This window comes from Ranitomeya imitator, chromosome 1 (assembly GCF_032444005.1).
Source record: "Ranitomeya imitator isolate aRanImi1 chromosome 1, aRanImi1.pri, whole genome shotgun sequence".
In the NCBI taxonomy this organism is placed as follows: domain Eukaryota; kingdom Metazoa; phylum Chordata; class Amphibia; order Anura; family Dendrobatidae; genus Ranitomeya; species Ranitomeya imitator.
The window spans coordinates 869,942,237-869,959,766 of record NC_091282.1 but is presented as its reverse complement, the minus strand read 5'-3'; the positions used below and the strand labels follow the sequence as shown (position 1 = coordinate 869,959,766).

General features: G+C 41.9%; 1 long non-coding RNA gene across 1 annotated transcript; it reads right to left on the bottom strand.

The window, feature by feature from the left end:
* Nucleotides 1-1,913: 1,913 nt before the first annotated feature.
* On the bottom strand, nucleotides 1,914-15,997 carry LOC138658176 (uncharacterized). Its single transcript, XR_011317375.1, has 2 exons — nucleotides 15,944-15,997; nucleotides 1,914-2,021 (listed from the first exon to the last, which is right to left on the bottom strand). It is a non-coding gene; the product is annotated as an uncharacterized lncRNA (long non-coding RNA).
* Between the last annotated feature and the right edge of the window lie 1,533 nt (nucleotides 15,998-17,530).

Here is a 17,530-nt window from a genome sequence, read left to right as displayed (position 1 = left end):
TGCCTTTCAGATCACTTTTGGATTCACACACTAAAGAATTTTGAAATAAAATGACTCACCTACAAGCAGTTCTAGACCTACAAGTAGTTCTAGACCCACTTCCCCACTTTCTTATTCCCCTCACCCCTTTATTTTTTTCCTTTGCTCCAGGTATATCAGTGTATATATTGGAGACAGTCGACTATGGTCATTAAATGATATACAGTAGGTGTATATTCTCTATTTGTTTGTCCTTTTGGTTTTGGCCTCATGTTTTTTCTGTTACTACAAATTTTGGAGCTTTTGTTGGACTTGCAAGTCCTTTTGCATTTATTAACATTATTATTTAAAGATAATGGTCATGTGACCATTATTTTTTGTGGGTACTTCTAGTATATAATGAAATTCTTTTTTTCACCTTTTTCTTTTACTGTATCACCCCAAACACCATACAAACAGAAAAGTTTTTAGGTGGGAACGTCATCATGTGGGGCTGTTTTTTCAGCAAATGGCACTGTCAAGCTTCATATAATTGAAGGAAGGATGAAAGGACAAATGTACAAAGACATTCTTTGATAAAAATCTGCTGCCATCTATCAGGATGATGAAGATGAAACATGGTTGGGCTGGACATTTCAGCAAGACAATAATCCCAAACACACAGCCAAGGAAACTCTCAATTGGTTTCAGAGAAAGAAAATAAAGCTGCCAATCCCCTGACCTGAATCTAATAGAAAATGTATGGAAGGAACTAAAGCTCAGAGTTCATAGAATGAAGCCACAGAATGTTAAGGATTTAAATAGTGTTTGTGTGGAAGAATGGCCCAAAATAACACCCGAGCAATGTATGTGACTAGTTTCTCCATATAGGAGGTATCTTGAAGCTGTCATCACCAACAAAGGATTTTGTTCAAAGTATTAAGTACATTTCAGTAAGTGCGTTCAACTCTTTTTTCCTGTGTCATTTCATAATTATTGCATATAACTAAATTCTGGGACATCTATGGTTTGACTTCTATGCCTTCGTGGATTGGACAGGTTGCTACCGACATCTGGTGAGAATTTAATGTCAATAGCACCTTTAGAAATGTATTTACTTAGAAAATTGGCGATATATTCAAAATATATTTGATTAGGATTAAAACTGGAACATTGTTCTAATAATAAAATTAAATGTTGTTTGGCTATCACAGTGTTCAGTGCATGTTGTTTTTACTTGTGAGTGTATCTATTTTTTAAAAGTTATTAGTTTTCATATTTGATAAAGTTTTTTAAGCTCATAGTATCAATAGAGAATATTTTTGAAGTTCCTGTTCTTAAGGTATCCTTGATATGACATTTGCATATTTTAAAATGTGCTCTGGAGAAGAAAAATCTCTAGTTAGCCTCAGCCTTACAAATGCAATTTTGGGTGATTTTATGTATTAAAAAATAACCCAGACATTAGCACATAAGTGATGACCAATTGCTAAGCATATCCCATTTTTGCAAAAGTCGTCGTCTTGACAGCAGATTTTCTTTTCACATTAAACATGCAGAGAACGAAAGTTAAAGTGATGCTATCATATGACAGTTTGTCATGTTCCATGATATACACTCTGTACAAATGCAAGAACGTTATATCATTGTGTTATGTCATTATGTCTCCAAGCAAATTATAGGAAAATCAGTTAACAAATAAGTTTGGTCCAAACGCTATTTAATGATTCATGTGACACCGTGGCTGCAATACAACTTCTTTTCTTCTGAACTGCTCAGTCAATGTCAAGGCAATTTTATTTTGCTTCAAATTTTTGCAAAGTATTGAGAAGGTTTAAAGAGGCTTTGAAAATGAATAGAACATGATTTAAGAGGAAAATGAATCCCATTGCTAAATTAACAGAATATTTCTCGGTTATTATGGTGAGGCAATATGTAGACATTACTAGGATCACCTGATATACTGTTTCGGCTGTGACTGCCTTGATGTTGTGGCTTTGGCTTTCAAATGTTGAATAAACTAATGATAGCAGATGCTTCCAGCCATCTGTGCTGTGAAAAGCCTAAAATGTAATTCAAATGAATCCAATTAAAGATTTAGTCAGCTAATATGCTGCTTTTTATATTGGAATGGCAATTGTTTTAATAAAAGGAGCATTTTTAGTCTGATAAATACAATTTTTTATGCTTCTGAAGGGAAGTTAAAGTGAATCTTTCCCCAGGTTTTTGCAACCTAATCTAATGAGACTCTGTGAAGTCTCATAATGTAAAGATGGAGACTCTGATTTCAGCGATGGGTCACTTATAGGATCTCTTGCAAAACTAGGATACAGGGTTACTGAACCAGGCCATGCAGTTTGTTGACTTGCAAACATTGAAGGATAAACTATAAATAATCAATGCGGGTTAACTTCGTCACCTTTTCCCCTTGACCTGTGAATAATGGCTTGAAGAACAGCTGTGAATTATAAAAATGGGATATGCCTCTGCAACAAAGCATCCAAGACATCCAAAGATCAAGAGATCCAGAGAACCAGAGACTCTTTACAAAACCGCAGCTGTTCTTACTTTACAGAATAGCTGCCAGATTACGGCTCCATCACGAGGGACGCAGATTTGACATTCTACAGGGTGCCAGGTTAGGGGACCATGGCCCTGGATGAAAAATTACAGATCTGCTCCATTAACCATCACTGAATCCATGGATAGATTTGGGGAAGCCAGGATTTGGACCTACCAGTCACCTCAGCTCCATGGATATGTTAGGGAAAGCCAGGATTGGGACCCACTGGTCATCTGGATCCATGCATATGTTAGGAGAAGCCAGGTTGTCACCCACCAGTCACCTGGCATTGTACCTCTGTAATTTGCACCACATTGGGTATTTTGCTTGGTCTTTTCTATGGGTTATTTGCCTGCTTTGTGGTTCAACAAAGTACTGCCACACAGAATGACTCTTCAAACAAAGTATAGGCGCTCGCTGCATCATGGTGTGTCCAAATATTTATGTGCACCTTCCCACCTGTGCACCTTCCAATCAATCTCTGCCCATTCTCTCGCTCTATCAGTACACAGCTGTCAATCAGACAAGGGCGGCATAAAGCTAGAGAGAAAACAAGCAGGTGGGAAGGAATAGTTAAATGTTTGGCCATGCACCGAGAACCTCTACGTAGTTTAAACAGTCATCTTTTGCTGACAGAGACCTTTTAACCCTAGAATGCATACCTGGGGCCTCGCAGGCCTGCCAGGTTACTTGTTTTCTATTTTCTGTAAAAGTACTTTAGTTAGAATTTTAAAAATCTAGGTAATCCTCAGGTATTTAGTTGTTAGTAATTTCCAGTTATTCATATATTTTTATGTTACAGACATTTCGGTATAACAACCTTTTTTTGGGAGTACCCCATATTCACGCACCTGGGGCCTTTTAGGCCTGTACTAGGTTTACATGTGATAGTCAGTCTTTTTGTCTGTATTGTTGCTGGGGAAGAACTTTTATGACTCTGCTATTGCTATTATGGGATGAATGGACTGATTTACTGTGGCAAAGAAGCTGATGCTCCAGTCCAGAAAGACCTATGTTCCGACATAGTAAAAACACTTGCTCTACCAATTTTCAATTCAGGAAAAAATATTACAATGGATAATTACTTTACCAATTTTGAAATGGCCAACTTTTTGCTTCAAAAGCAACTTATACTTGTTGGTACTATGAGGCCAAACCGCCGCAAAATTCCTCCAATCATGAAGCACAATGCACAGCGAACAATCTACGAGAGTGTATTCGGTTTCTGCAATCAAGCAACAATGGTGTCTTATAAAGCCAAGAAAGAAAAATCCGTGATATTACTGAGTACAATGCATCATGATGGAAGTATTGACACCAACGACAGGAAAAAAAACCCTGAAATCATACTGCATTATAATAAGAGAAAAGGAGGTGTCGACAAGATGGACGAAATGATTAGAGAGTATTCGTGCAAAAGGCAGACTAAACGTTGGCCTGTTGCCCTTTTTTCCAATATCCTTGATGTGTCAGCCCTCAATAGCTACATTGTTTATTGTCAAACTAATCCAGAATTCCATGCCAACAGGAAAGACAAGAGACGTCTATTTTTGACAGAATTTTGTTATGAACTTTTGATGCCTACGATGATGGAGAGAAGCAGCATGATATGCTTATCAAGGCAAATTACAGAGGCAATGATCCGAAGTGGAATACGCTTTCTGGAACATCCAGAGCAAAGAGAAAAAAAAAAGAAAGCGCTGCTATATTTGTCCAGCAAAGAAGGAAAGCGAATCGGAGCGTTTCTGTTCTACTTGCGGACAAAATGTGTTATGGATGGCAATCAGGCAACACAGCGTGCAGTAATCAGCGCACATACAGAGATCTGGCAATAACCAAAAACAATAGGACGAGCTCTGAGACGTGGAATCTCTGTAGACTGCAGTACCTGATCTATCCTCACACAACTATAAGCAGCAGTGGATTGCGCCTATCACTACCTATGCAACTCGGCACTGCCTGAGGAGCTGACTAGCCTGAAGATAGAAATACAAGCCTGACTTACCTCAGAGAAATACCCCAAAGGAATAGGCAGCCCCCCACATATAATGACTGTTAGCAAGATGAAAAGACAAACGTAGGAATGAAATAGATTCAGCAAAGTGAGGCCCGATATTCTAGACAGAGCGAGGATAGCAAAGAGAACTATGCAGTCTACAAAAAACCCTAAAACGAAAACCACGCAAAGGGGCAAAAAGACCCACCGTGCCGAACTAACAGCACGGCGGTGCACCCCTTTGCTTCTCAGAGCTTCCAGCAAAAGTTAATAGCAAGCTGGACAGAAAAAACAGAAAACAAACTAGAAGCACTTATCTAGCAGAGCAGCAGGCCCAAGGAAAGATGCAGTAGCTCAGATCCAACACTGGAACATTGACAAGGAGCAAGGAAGACAGACTCAGGTGGAGCTAAATAGCAAGGCAGCCAACGAGCTCACCAAAACACCTGAGGGAGGAAGCCCAGAGACTGCAATACCACTTGTGACCACAGAAGTGAACTCAGCCACAGAATTCACAACAGTACCCCCCCCTTGAGGAGGGGTCACCGAACCCTCACCAGAACCCCCAGGCCGACCAGGATGAGCCACATGAAAGGCACGAACAAGATCTGGGGCATGGACATTAGAGGCAAAAACCCAGGAATTATCTTCCTGAGCATAACCCTTCCATTTGACCAGATACTGGAGTTTCCGTCTAGAGACACGAGAATCCAAAATCTTCTCCACAATATACTCCAATTCCCCCTCCACCAAAACAGGGGCAGGAGGCTCCACAGATGGAACCATAGGTGCCACGTATCTCCTCAACAACGACCTATGGAATACATTATGTATGGAAAAGGAGTCTGGGAGGATCAGACGAAAAGACACCGGATTGAGAATCTCAGAAATCCTATACGGACCAATAAAACGAGGTTTAAATTTAGGAGAGGAAACCTTCATAGGAATATGACGAGAAGATAACCAAACCAGATCCCCAACACGAAGTCGGGGTCCCACACGGCGTCTGCGATTAGCGAAAAGCTGAGCCTTCTCCTGGGACAAGGTCAAATTGTCCACTACCTGAGTCCAGATCTGCTGCAACCTGTCCACCACAGAATCCACACCAGGACAGTCCGAAGACTCAACCTGTCCTGAAGAGAAACGAGGATGGAACCCAGAATTGCAGAAAAATGGAGAGACCAAGGTAGCCGAGCTGGCCCGATTATTAAGGGCGAACTCAGCCAACGGCAAAAATGACACCCAATCATTCTGGTCAGCGGAAACAAAACATCTCAGATATGTTTCCAAGGTCTGATTGGTTCGTTCGGTCTGGCCATTAGTCTGAGGATGGAAGGCCGAGGAGAAAGATAGGTCAATGTCCATCCTACCACAAAAGGCTCGCCAGAACCTCGAGACAAACTGGGAACCTCTGTCAGAAACAATATTCTCAGGAATGCCATGTAAACGAACCACATGCTGGAAGAACAAAGGCACCAAATCAGAGGAGGAAGGCAATTTAACCAAGGGCACCAGATGGACCATTTTAGAAAAGCGATCACAGACCACCCAAATGACCGACATTTTTTGAGAAACGGGAAGGTCAGAAATGAAATCCATCGAAATATGTGTCCAAGGCCTCTTCGGGACCGGCAAGGGCAAAAGCAACCCACTGGCACGTGAACAGCAGGGCTTAGCCCTAGCACAAATTCCACAGGACTGCACAAAAGCATGCACATCCCGTGACAGAGATGGCCACCAGAAGGATCTAGCAACCAACTCCCTAGTACCAAAGATTCCTGGATGACCGGCCAGCACCGAACAATGAAGTTCAGAGATAACTTTACTAGTCCACCTATCAGGGACGAACAGTTTCTCGGCCGGACAACGATCAGGTTTATTAGCCTGAAATTTCTGCAACACTCTCCGCAAATCAGGGGAGATGGCAGACACAATGACTCCTTCCTTGAGGATACTCGCCGGCTCAGATAACCCCGGAGAGTCGGGCACAAAACTCCTAGACAGAGCATCCGCCTTCACATTTTTAGAGCCCGGAAGGTATGAAATCACAAAATCAAAACGAGCAAAAAATAACGACCAACGGGCCTGTCTAGGATTCAAGCGCTTGGCAGACTCAAGATAAGTAAGGTTCTTATGATCAGTCAATACCACCACGCGATGCTTAGCATCCTCAAGCCAATGACGCCACTCCTCGAATGCCCACTTCATGGCCAGCAACTCTCGGTTGCCCACATCATAATTACGCTCAGCAGCAGAAAATTTCCTGGAAAAGAAAGCACATGGTTTGAACACTGAGCAACCAGAACCTCTCTGTGACAAAACCGCCCCTGCACCAATCTCAGAAGCATCAACCTCGACCTGGAACGGAAGAGAAACATCAGGTTGACACAACACAGGGGCACAGCAAAAACGACGCTTCAACTCCTGAAAAGCTTCCACGGCAGCAGAAGACCAATTAACCAAATCAGCACCCTTCTTGGTCAAATCGGTCAATGGTCTGGCAATGCTAGAAAAATTACAGATGAAGCGACGATAAAAATTAGCAAAGCCCAGGAATTTCTGCAGACTTTTTAGAGATGTCGGCTGAGTCCAATCCTGGATGGCCTGAACCTTAACCGGATCCATCTCGATAGTAGAAGGGGAAAAGATGAACCCCAAAAATGAAACTTTCTGCACACCGAAGAGACACTTTGATCCCTTCACGAACAAGGAATTAGCACGCAGTACCTGGAAAACCATTCTGACTTGCTTCACATGAGACTCCCAATCATCTGAGAAGATCAAAATGTCATCCAAGTAAACAATCAAGAATTTATCCAGATACTCACGGAAAATGTCATGCATAAAAGACTGAAAAACAGATGGAGCATTGGCAAGTCCGAACGGCATCACCAGATACTCAAAATGACCCTCGGGCATATTAAATGCCGTTTTCCATTCATCTCCCTGTCTGATTCTCACCAGATTATACGCACCACGAAGATCAATCTTAGTAAACCAACTAGCCCCCTTAATCCGAGCAAACAAGTCAGAAATCAATGGCAAGGGATACTGAAACTTAACAGTGATCTTATTAAGAAGGCGGTAATCAATACACGGTCTTAGCGAACCATCATTCTTGGCTACAAAAAAGAACCCTGCTCCCAATGGTGACGACGATGGGCGAATATGTCCCTTCTCCAGGGACTCCTTCACATAACTGCGCATAGCGGTGTGTTCAGGTACGGACAAATTAAATAAACGACCCTTAGGGAATTTACTACCAGGAATCAAATCGATAGCACAATCACAATTCCTATGCGGAGGTAGGGCATCAGACTTGGACTCTTCAAATACATCCTGAAAGTCCGACAAGAACTCTGGGATGTCAGAAGGAATGGATGACGAAATAGACAAAAATGGAACATCACCATGTACTCCCTGACAACCCCAGCTGGTTACCGACATAGAGTTCCAATCCAATACTGGATTATGGGTTTGTAGCCATGGCAACCCCAACACGACCACATCATGCAAATTATGCAGTACCAGAAAGCGAATAACTTCCTGATGTGCAGGAGCCATGCACATGGTCAGCTGGGCCCAGTACTGAGGCTTATTCTTGGCCAAAGGTGTAGCATCAATTCCTCTCAACGGAATAGGACACCGCAAAGGCTCCAAGAAAAATCCACAACGTTTAACATAATCCAAATCCATCAGATTCAGGGCAGCGCCTGAATCCACAAACGCCATGACAGAATACGATGACAAAGAGCACATTAAGGTAATGGACAAAAGGAATTTGGACTGTACAGTACCAATAACGGCAGAGCTATTGAACCGCCTAGTGCGTTTAGGACAATTAGAAATAGCATGAGTAGAATCACCACAATAGAAACACAGTCTGTTCAGACGTCTGTGTTCTTGCCGTTCTACTTTAGTCATAGTCCTGTCGCACTGCATAGGCTCAGGTTTACTCTCAGACAATACCGCCAGATGGTGCACAGATTTACGCTCGCGCAAGCGACGACCGATCTGAATGGCCAAGGACATAGACTCATTCAAACCAGCAGGCATAGGAAATCCCACCATTACATCCTTAAGAGCTTCAGAGAGACCCTTTCTGAACAAAGCCGCTAGTGCAGATTCATTCCACAGAGTGAGTACTGACCACTTCCTAAATTTCTGACAATATACTTCTACATCATCCTGACCCTGGCATAAAGCCAGCAGATTTTTCTCAGCCTGATCCACTGAATTAGGCTCATCGTAAAGCAATCCCAGCGCCTGGAAAAATGCATCAACATTACTCAATGCAGAATCTCCTGGTGCAAGAGAAAACTCCCAGTCCTGTGGGTCGCCGCGCAAAAAAGAAATAATAATCAAAACCTGTTGAATAGGATTACCAGAAGAATGAGGTTTCAAGGCCAAAAATAGCTTACAATTATTTCTGAAGCTCAGGAACTTAGTTCTGTCACCAAAAAACAAATCAGGAATCGGAATTCTTGGTTCTAGCATCGATTTCTGATCAATAGTATCTTGAATCTTTTGTACATTTACAACGAGATTATCCATTGAGGAGCACAGAGCCTGAATATCCATGTCCACAGCTGTGTCCTGAAGCACTCTAATGTCTAGGGGAAAAAAAAGACTGAAGACAGAGCTAAGAAAAAAAAATGATGTCAGGATTTCTTTTTTCCCTCTATTGGGAATCATTGGTGTGGCTCCTTGTACTGTTATGGATGGCAATCAGGCAACACAGCGTGCAGTAATCAGCGCACATACAGAGATCTGGCAATAACCAAAAACAATAGGACGAGCTCTGAGACGTGGAATCTCTGTAGACTGCAGTACCTGATCTATCCTCACACAACTATAAGCAGCAGTGGATTGCGCCTATCACTACCTATGCAACTCGGCACTGCCTGAGGAGCTGACTAGCCTGAAGATAGAAATACAAGCCTGACTTACCTCAGAGAAATACCCCAAAGGAATAGGCAGCCCCCCACATATAATGACTGTTAGCAAGATGAAAAGACAAACGTAGGAATGAAATAGATTCAGCAAAGTGAGGCCCGATATTCTAGACAGAGCGAGGATAGCAAAGAGAACTATGCAGTCTACAAAAAACCCTAAAACGAAAACCACGCAAAGGGGCAAAAAGACCCACCGTGCCGAACTAACAGCACGGCGGTGCACCCCTTTGCTTCTCAGAGCTTCCAGCAAAAGTTAATAGCAAGCTGGACAGAAAAAACAGAAAACAAACTAGAAGCACTTATCTAGCAGAGCAGCAGGCCCAAGGAAAGATGCAGTAGCTCAGATCCAACACTGGAACATTGACAAGGAGCAAGGAAGACAGACTCAGGTGGAGCTAAATAGCAAGGCAGCCAACGAGCTCACCAAAACACCTGAGGGAGGAAGCCCAGAGACTGCAATACCACTTGTGACCACAGAAGTGAACTCAGCCACAGAATTCACAACAAAAATGTATGCAAGGAACATTCAGCCGAAAAAATAATATGCGAGAATTGTAGGGGGAATATGTAAAGTTACAAATAAATATTCCTGCACCAAGTTTGCTACAACCAAAAAATGTTTTCATAAAAAAATTGCATATAGAATGCCTATATTTGGCGTGCCCGTTTACTTACTTTTTTTTTGTTTTATGCACATAATTATGTTTTGAAATATGCACATCTTAGGCTGTGTTCCCAGTAGCGCTGGGGTTCACCAGAAGGGGATCCATAATGGATCCGACCTCCTGGTAACGCCAGCTAAGGCTGCCGGAATGGCGGGATTCCGCCAGCCTTAGCTGGGGTCACCAGGAGGTCAGATCCATTACGGATCCCCTCCTGGCGGACCCCAGAGCTAGTTGGAATGCATCCTTACCTTGCAATTGTAAAATAAATTTTGAAAAGTATTTTTATTTGAGTTATTCCGCGTTATTTGCACACAGGCCTAAAAGGCCCCAGGTGCGTGAATATGGGGTAGTCCCAAAAAAAGGTTGTTATACCGAAATGCCTATAACATAAAAATATATGAACAACTGGAAATTACTAACAACTATATACCTGAGGAATACCTAGAGTTTCAAAATTCTAACTAAAGTAATTTTACAGAAAATAGAAAACAAGTAACCTGGCAGGCCTGCGAGGCCCCAGGTATGCGCCCGCCAGCCTTAGCTGGGGTCACCAGGAGGTCAGATCCATTACGGAATCCCATCCTGGCGGACCCCTGTGCTAGTGGGAATGCATCCTTACTTTGCAATAAACTTTGAAAAGTATTTTTATTTGAGTTATTCCATGATAATTGTAAACAGGCCTAAAAGGCCCCAGGTGCGTGAATGTGTAGATTTCTATGGGTATGCGTTCTAGGATTAAAGGAAAACATTCATTCCCGAAATGCACATTCAACTAGTTAAACAGTTATATAGGGGACTAAGCCCCTAAAAATCAGATAAGCATTATATATTTTAAGCAAATGAGGGAAGTTAAGTGCACCCTTGGGATGACCAAGAGTTTGCTGCATCTTTATACTGCCCAATTTAAACACAGAGCAATTCCCCTAAATCTGATTGATATTGCTTGCTTGCCCAGAAGAAGCACTGCCTGAACCCTAACTGCTGCATGTGCACACTGACTATGGAGGCGTCATCAGTGTGCACACAGTGGGGGGGGGGGGGGGAAGGCAGACCCCCTTTCATCTTTGCCAGTGGATGCCACTTTCTACATTCAGAAAAGTCCCCTCGTAACCGTTTAAATAGCTTATTATGATTTTCGAAGTGACAGACTCCTTTTAGCTCCTAAGATCCGAGCCAACACTCTCCAATCCATTCACTTCTATATAGCAGTTAGCTGCTCATCTCCCTCTGTATTTGTCTCAGTTCCTGACAAAGCTGCTCTTATCAGTCCTGCATAATCACTATCTAATGGACATCATCAGTTTCCATAGTAGTTCTCCTAATCATAGATCTCACCTTCCTGTGCTTGTTCAAATGCACTGTTATGCAAATACAGTGGGGAAAATAAGTATTTGAAACACTGCTAATCTTGCAAGTTTTCCTACCTATGAAGAATGGAGAAGTCTGTAATTTTTATTGTATTGTAAGAGACAGAGTTTAAAAAAAATACAGAAAATCACATTGTATGATTTTTACATAATTTATTTGCATTTTATTGCATCCAAAAAGTTATTCATATAATAGAAAAACAGAACTTAATATTTAGTACAGAAATCTTTGTTTTCAATTACAGAGGTCATACATTTCCTGTAGTTCGTGACCAAGTTTGCCCACATTGCAGCAGGGATTTTGGCCTACTCCTCCATAGAGATCTTATCCAGATTTTTCAAGTTTTGGGGCTGTCACTGGGAAACACTGAGTTTCAGCTCCCTCCAAAAATGTTCTACTGGGTTCAGGTCAGGTGACTGGCTAGTCCACTCCAGGACCTTGAAATCCTTCTTATGAAGCCACCCTTAGTTGCCCTGGCTGTGTGTTTCGGGTCATTGTCATGCTGGAAAACCCAGCCACGGCACATCTTCAATGCTTTACTGAGGGAAGGAGATTGTTGGCCAAAATCTTGTGATATATGACCACATCAATCCTCCATTTAATATGGTGCAGTCGGCCTGTCCCCTTTGCAAAAAAGCACCCCCAAAGTATGATGTTTCACCCACCATGCTTCACGGTAGGTACGGTGTTCTTGGAATTCTACTAATCCTTCTTCTTCCCCCAAACACAGTGAGTGCAGTTGATGCCAAAAAGTTCTATTTAGATCTCATCTGACCTCATAACCTTCTCTCATGCCTCCTCTGGATCATCCAGATGGTCATTAGTGAACTTCAAATCGGCCTGGATGTGTGCTGGCATGAGCAAGGGGACCTTGCGTGCCCTTCAGGATTTTAATCCATGATGGCGTAGTGTGTTATTAATGATAATGTTTGAGACTGTGGTCCCAGCTCTCTTCAAGTCATTGATCTGGTACTCCCGTGTAGTTCTGGGCTGATTCCTGACCTATCTGAGAATTATTCTTACCCCAAAAGGAGAGATCTTGCATGGAGCCCCAAAGAGAGGAAGATTAACTGTCCTTTTGTGTTTCTTCCATTTTCTAATAATTGTTCCAACAGTTGTTGCTTGCCTATTGTCCCGTAGCCTAACCCAGGCTTGTGCAGGCCTACAATTTTGTCCCTGGTGTCCTTTGACAGCTCTTTGGTCTTGGCCATGGTGGAGAGGTTGCAGTGTGATTGATTATGTGGACAGGTGTATTTTATACAGGTAACGAATTCAAGCAGGTGCAATTAATACAGTTAATGAGTGCACAGTAGGAGGGCTTCTTAAAGGAAAACTAGGTCCCTGAGAGCCAGAATTCCTGCTGGTTGTTAGATGATCAAATACTTATTTCATGTAATAAAGTGCAATTTAATTATTTGAAGATTATACAGTGTGATTTTCTGTGTTTATTTTTAGAATCTGTCTCTCACAGTTGAAGCGTACCTAAAATGATAGACCTCTCCATGCTTTGTGGGTGGGAAAACTTGCAAAATCATCAGTGTATCAAATACTTATTTTCCCCACTGTATAGTGATAACAGGGAAGAATTCAGAGCAATGCTAATGGCAGAAGTAAACTGACCAGAACTGTCACTCAAGGAAGAGGTACCCCCCACCTCACTGTTATGCATCTCAGTTCGAACTCTTTAGTCTGTACTTTCTGGTCGGCTTCTTGGTCTGCCGAGCCCCTGGGTATTTTGTTTCTGTTATCCTTACCTCAGTCTTTTTACGATAACGGGTGTTTTCATTCACTCATTTGTCTGCCTTGTCACCTCTTGTGTGTGGCTTTATATACTTTCCAACTGTTGGTATTTTCTGCTGATAGAAGTCTCATTTGGATGTCCAGCCATACTGCTGTAGTTTAAGCCAGTCAGTGAAAGATCAGCTAGGGTTTACCTCTCTGCTGTTTATGTTCTTTTAGTTATACCTATATTCTGTTTCTTTCTAGAAAGTAGGCAGCATATTCTCTAGCAGTACAAATGTAATCTTTTATTTTGTATTTCGTGGTTTGTTTTACTCACTCTGAAATCTCTTTTCATTTTGGCACATTTTCCCTTCCGTAGGAAATTGTCACTCTGCTCTTCCCTCCAGTTCTTTAGGACGAATGTGACTTGATCGATGGGTTCTCAGATAGCATAGGTCCGAGTTCCCATCTTCAAGTCGGAGGTTAGGGCTTTCTCAGCAAATGCGGGAACCACTAAGGACTGTGAAGTCAGGATCTCTAGTCTTTACAGGAATCGGAAGGGTCAGTGTCAGTTTTTAGTGTGTTACCTATTTTGCCAAGTGAGTTGCTACACTATCATAACACTCACAAACGAGAAAGCTGGGAGACTGCAGAGCATTGAGCTTCTCAAGACATAACTTGAGAATTCCTCTTCAAGTTATAATTTTTGAAGCAATTATGCAAATTGTCTCTTCAGAGAGGAAGAGAGCTAGAACTCTAGTGCCACCTATTGGAAGGTAGCAATCCTACAAGTCAATGTTGACCCTTTAATGAGCCTTGTCACATAACTTAGGATAATAGCCAAACCAGAATCTCAATTTTCAGACACTGTGTTTCAGGGTACTGCCCCTCATCAGTGCAAAGCGGAGATCTGGTTTGGCTGTGTGAGAGGCGTCAGACCGTTATCCAAGAAGTATCGTCCCTCCTTGCGGAGATCGACATGCTAAGCATGCCGAGATGAGGAGACTTAAAGCCGCAATGCTCCTCTGGGTAATGTGCTAATTATGCAAATTGTCTCTTCAGAGAGGAAGAGAGCTAGAACTCTAGTAACACCTACTGGAGGTAGCAATCCTACAAGTCAATGTTGACCCTTTAATGAGCCTTGTCACATGACTTAAGATAATAGCCAAACCAGAATCTCAATTTGTAGACATTGTGTTTCGGGGTACTGCCCCTTGTCAGCGCAAAGCGAAGATCTGGTTTGGCTGTGTGAGAGGCGTCAGACCGTTATACAAGAAGCATTATTTCTCCTTGCGGAGATCGACATGCTAAGTCAACATTGACTTGTAGGATTGCTACCTTCCAATGCATGGCACTAGAGTTCTAGCTCTCTTCCTCTCTGAAGAGAACATTTGCATAATTAGCATATTACCCAGATGAGCATTGCGGCTTTAAGTCTCCTCATCTCGGCATGCTTAGCATGTCGATCTCCGCAAGGAGAAACAATACTTCTTGGATAACGGTCAGACGCCTCTCACACAGCCAAACCATATCTCCGCTTTGCACTGAAGAGGGGCAGTACCCCGAAACACAATGTCTGCAAATTGAGATTCTGGTTTGGCTATTATCCTAAGTCATGTGACAAGGCTCGTTAAAGGGTCAACATTGACTTGTAGGATTGCTACCTTCAAATGGGTGGCACTAGAGTTCTAGCTCTCTTCCTCTCTGAAGAGACAATTTGCATAATTAGCATATTACCCAGAGGAGCATTGCGGCTTTAAGTCTCCTCATCTTGGCATGCTTAGCATGTCGATCTTCGCAAGGAGAAACGATACTTCTTGGATAATTTTTAAAGCAAACATTTATATTCGGAAAAATAGTGAAAAACCAGCTCACCTATTAGGCATTTGTTGTGGGGAAGCCCGGATACCGTGCAGTCATCACGTGGAACGATAAGGCAAACAGGAAAAAAAAAAAGTAACAGCATCTTGCATGCGTCTAGTAGCCATCCTGGACATACTATTAAGTCTATACCAGTAGGTGAATTAACCAGGATAACTAGAAACTGCAATGATGCTGGTATTCTCAGGCAAGAAATTGATTCGTGCTGCAAGAGACTAGAAAAAAGAGGCTACACTAATTGGTCGCTTGATAGAGCTAAAAATATAGTGAAAAGGAAAAAACGGAGCGATATGCTCTTGCCAAAAGATAAGGAGAGGAATTCTAATCAAAATCAAAAGATATTTTGCTCTATTAAATACAGTCCTCAATATAATAGTATTAAATCTCTTATTCTAAAAAACATTCCTATTCTATATGAGGACGAAATTCTTTCCAAGATTTTGTCTTCAGGGTGTCAAGTGGTTGCAAAGAAGGCCACCACTTTATCTGACATTCTTTCTCCCAGTTTTTTCAATTCTGGTAATGTCTCTCGCACCTGGTTATATCATACAGGTTTTTACCGCTGCGGTGCCCCTAGATGCCGAACATGTGCTCACTCTGTTGTTGCACATTCTTTTCATGATAGCGACAACAGACAGGAATATAGAATTCAGCAACTTATTAATTGTAACAGCAGAAATGTGGTATATATGATAACATGCACAAAATGCAAACTGAGTTATATAGGTTGCACTACTCGTACGCTTAAGATCCGTATTTCTGAGCATATTACTGACATTGTTGTCTCTACTGATAGTAATCGCTCCATGTCTTATACCTCTAAGCATTTTATTACCTGTCACCAGAGGAGCACAGCATTTTTCCGGGTTGTCGGCATTGAGAAGCTTGCGATGTCAGCCAGAGGAGGAGACTTCAAAAGACGCTTAATGACGCGTGAAGCTTACTGGATGTTCTGCCTTAACACTTACTATCCTGCGGGCTTGAATGCTCGCAAAGAAATCATGTTCCACTATTAAGATATCAACATTGTTTAGCTTGCATGTAATGTTTGATGCACTTGTAAGTTAATTTTCCTCTTTTTCTGTTATTTTGATGTTTTTATTGTGTATATTCACCTATGTGTCAGGTGATAGGTTTACTCACTGTGATTTGTCACAGCTGCTATTTAACCATACTGTCATGCATAGTGAGCAGCTTTGAAAAAGAACTCATTGTTCGAAACGCGTAGCCTGCTGCTACTCATTCTCCTGTGAACCATGTCATTGGACTTTGGATTTTATCCTCAATAAATCTTGATATTTTTGGAAGCTGGATTTTTTTTTTCCTGTTTGCCTTAACATTTATATTAGTCTGGAAACTTTTAAACGCACACCACCATTCTTACAAGAAATAAGAAAATAAAGACTTGAAAAATTGTGACTGTTCAGAAGAAATATTTGGCTTGCCATACCTGCTCCAAAGTGCAGTAACAACTCCAGACATAAAACACCCAGAAGAACATCCAAAGATATGCAGATCTTCTCACTTCTTTAAGACTCAACTTGGCCTATTAAATTAAAGTAGCTTCACTACTGGGGGAAAAAAAAATCTCCTAAAGCTCCTAAATGTTCTCAAAACAATTTGGGATAAAAAGTTCTATGGACACATACCATCTAGAGTCAATGAAGGGACATTCAGAAATGTCTTCAAAGTCAGAACAGTGAGAATCTGGCAGAAGACTCTCATTCACTACCAGACCCTAGAACAAGCTGTTCTGCTTCTGCGTGAATAGGTGCCCCTGAGTGAATTGTCACTTCCATTTTCTTACAAGTTCCTTGTAGAGCTTATTCATAAGAGAACGACATTGCCTCACTTTGTTAATTGTGTAGGATGAAGATAATTGTGTACTTCCTCTGTTTTGTGCTGCACTAATCAAGTATTTTTCAAACATTTTGTATGTAAGAAATGATGGTTCTATTTGTTGCTTATTCACGGTAGACGATGCAGGAATTGTACGGAGTGAGACAAGCTCCATATGCAGCTGTTATTAGTTGTGTATAACAGCTGACACTCTATTGCAACAGTTGGTATCAGGATGTAACTTTGATCCTGCCTGTTTGTCACCTTACATGCTGCTATGACTAGTGACCCTAAGGAGGTCGATTAAAAGGAAGTAGTTCTCTACATCACCCAATTTAAGCCCCACTTTTCCATTGTATAATTCCAATAAATTATCATGGCAGGCAACAGGGGCATTGCTAAGGTCCTAATAGATAGGGGCCCAAGCCCCAAAGTACATGTCCATACATATGAGTCGCCCGCCAGGGCCATGGGGTACCCGGTACCGGGTCTGGTGTTCACTAGTGTTGAGCCACCTCCCTAGTGTCCGGGTTTGGTTCGGTTCTTTGAACAGGGACGTGTTCGACGAAATGTCCGTCGAACC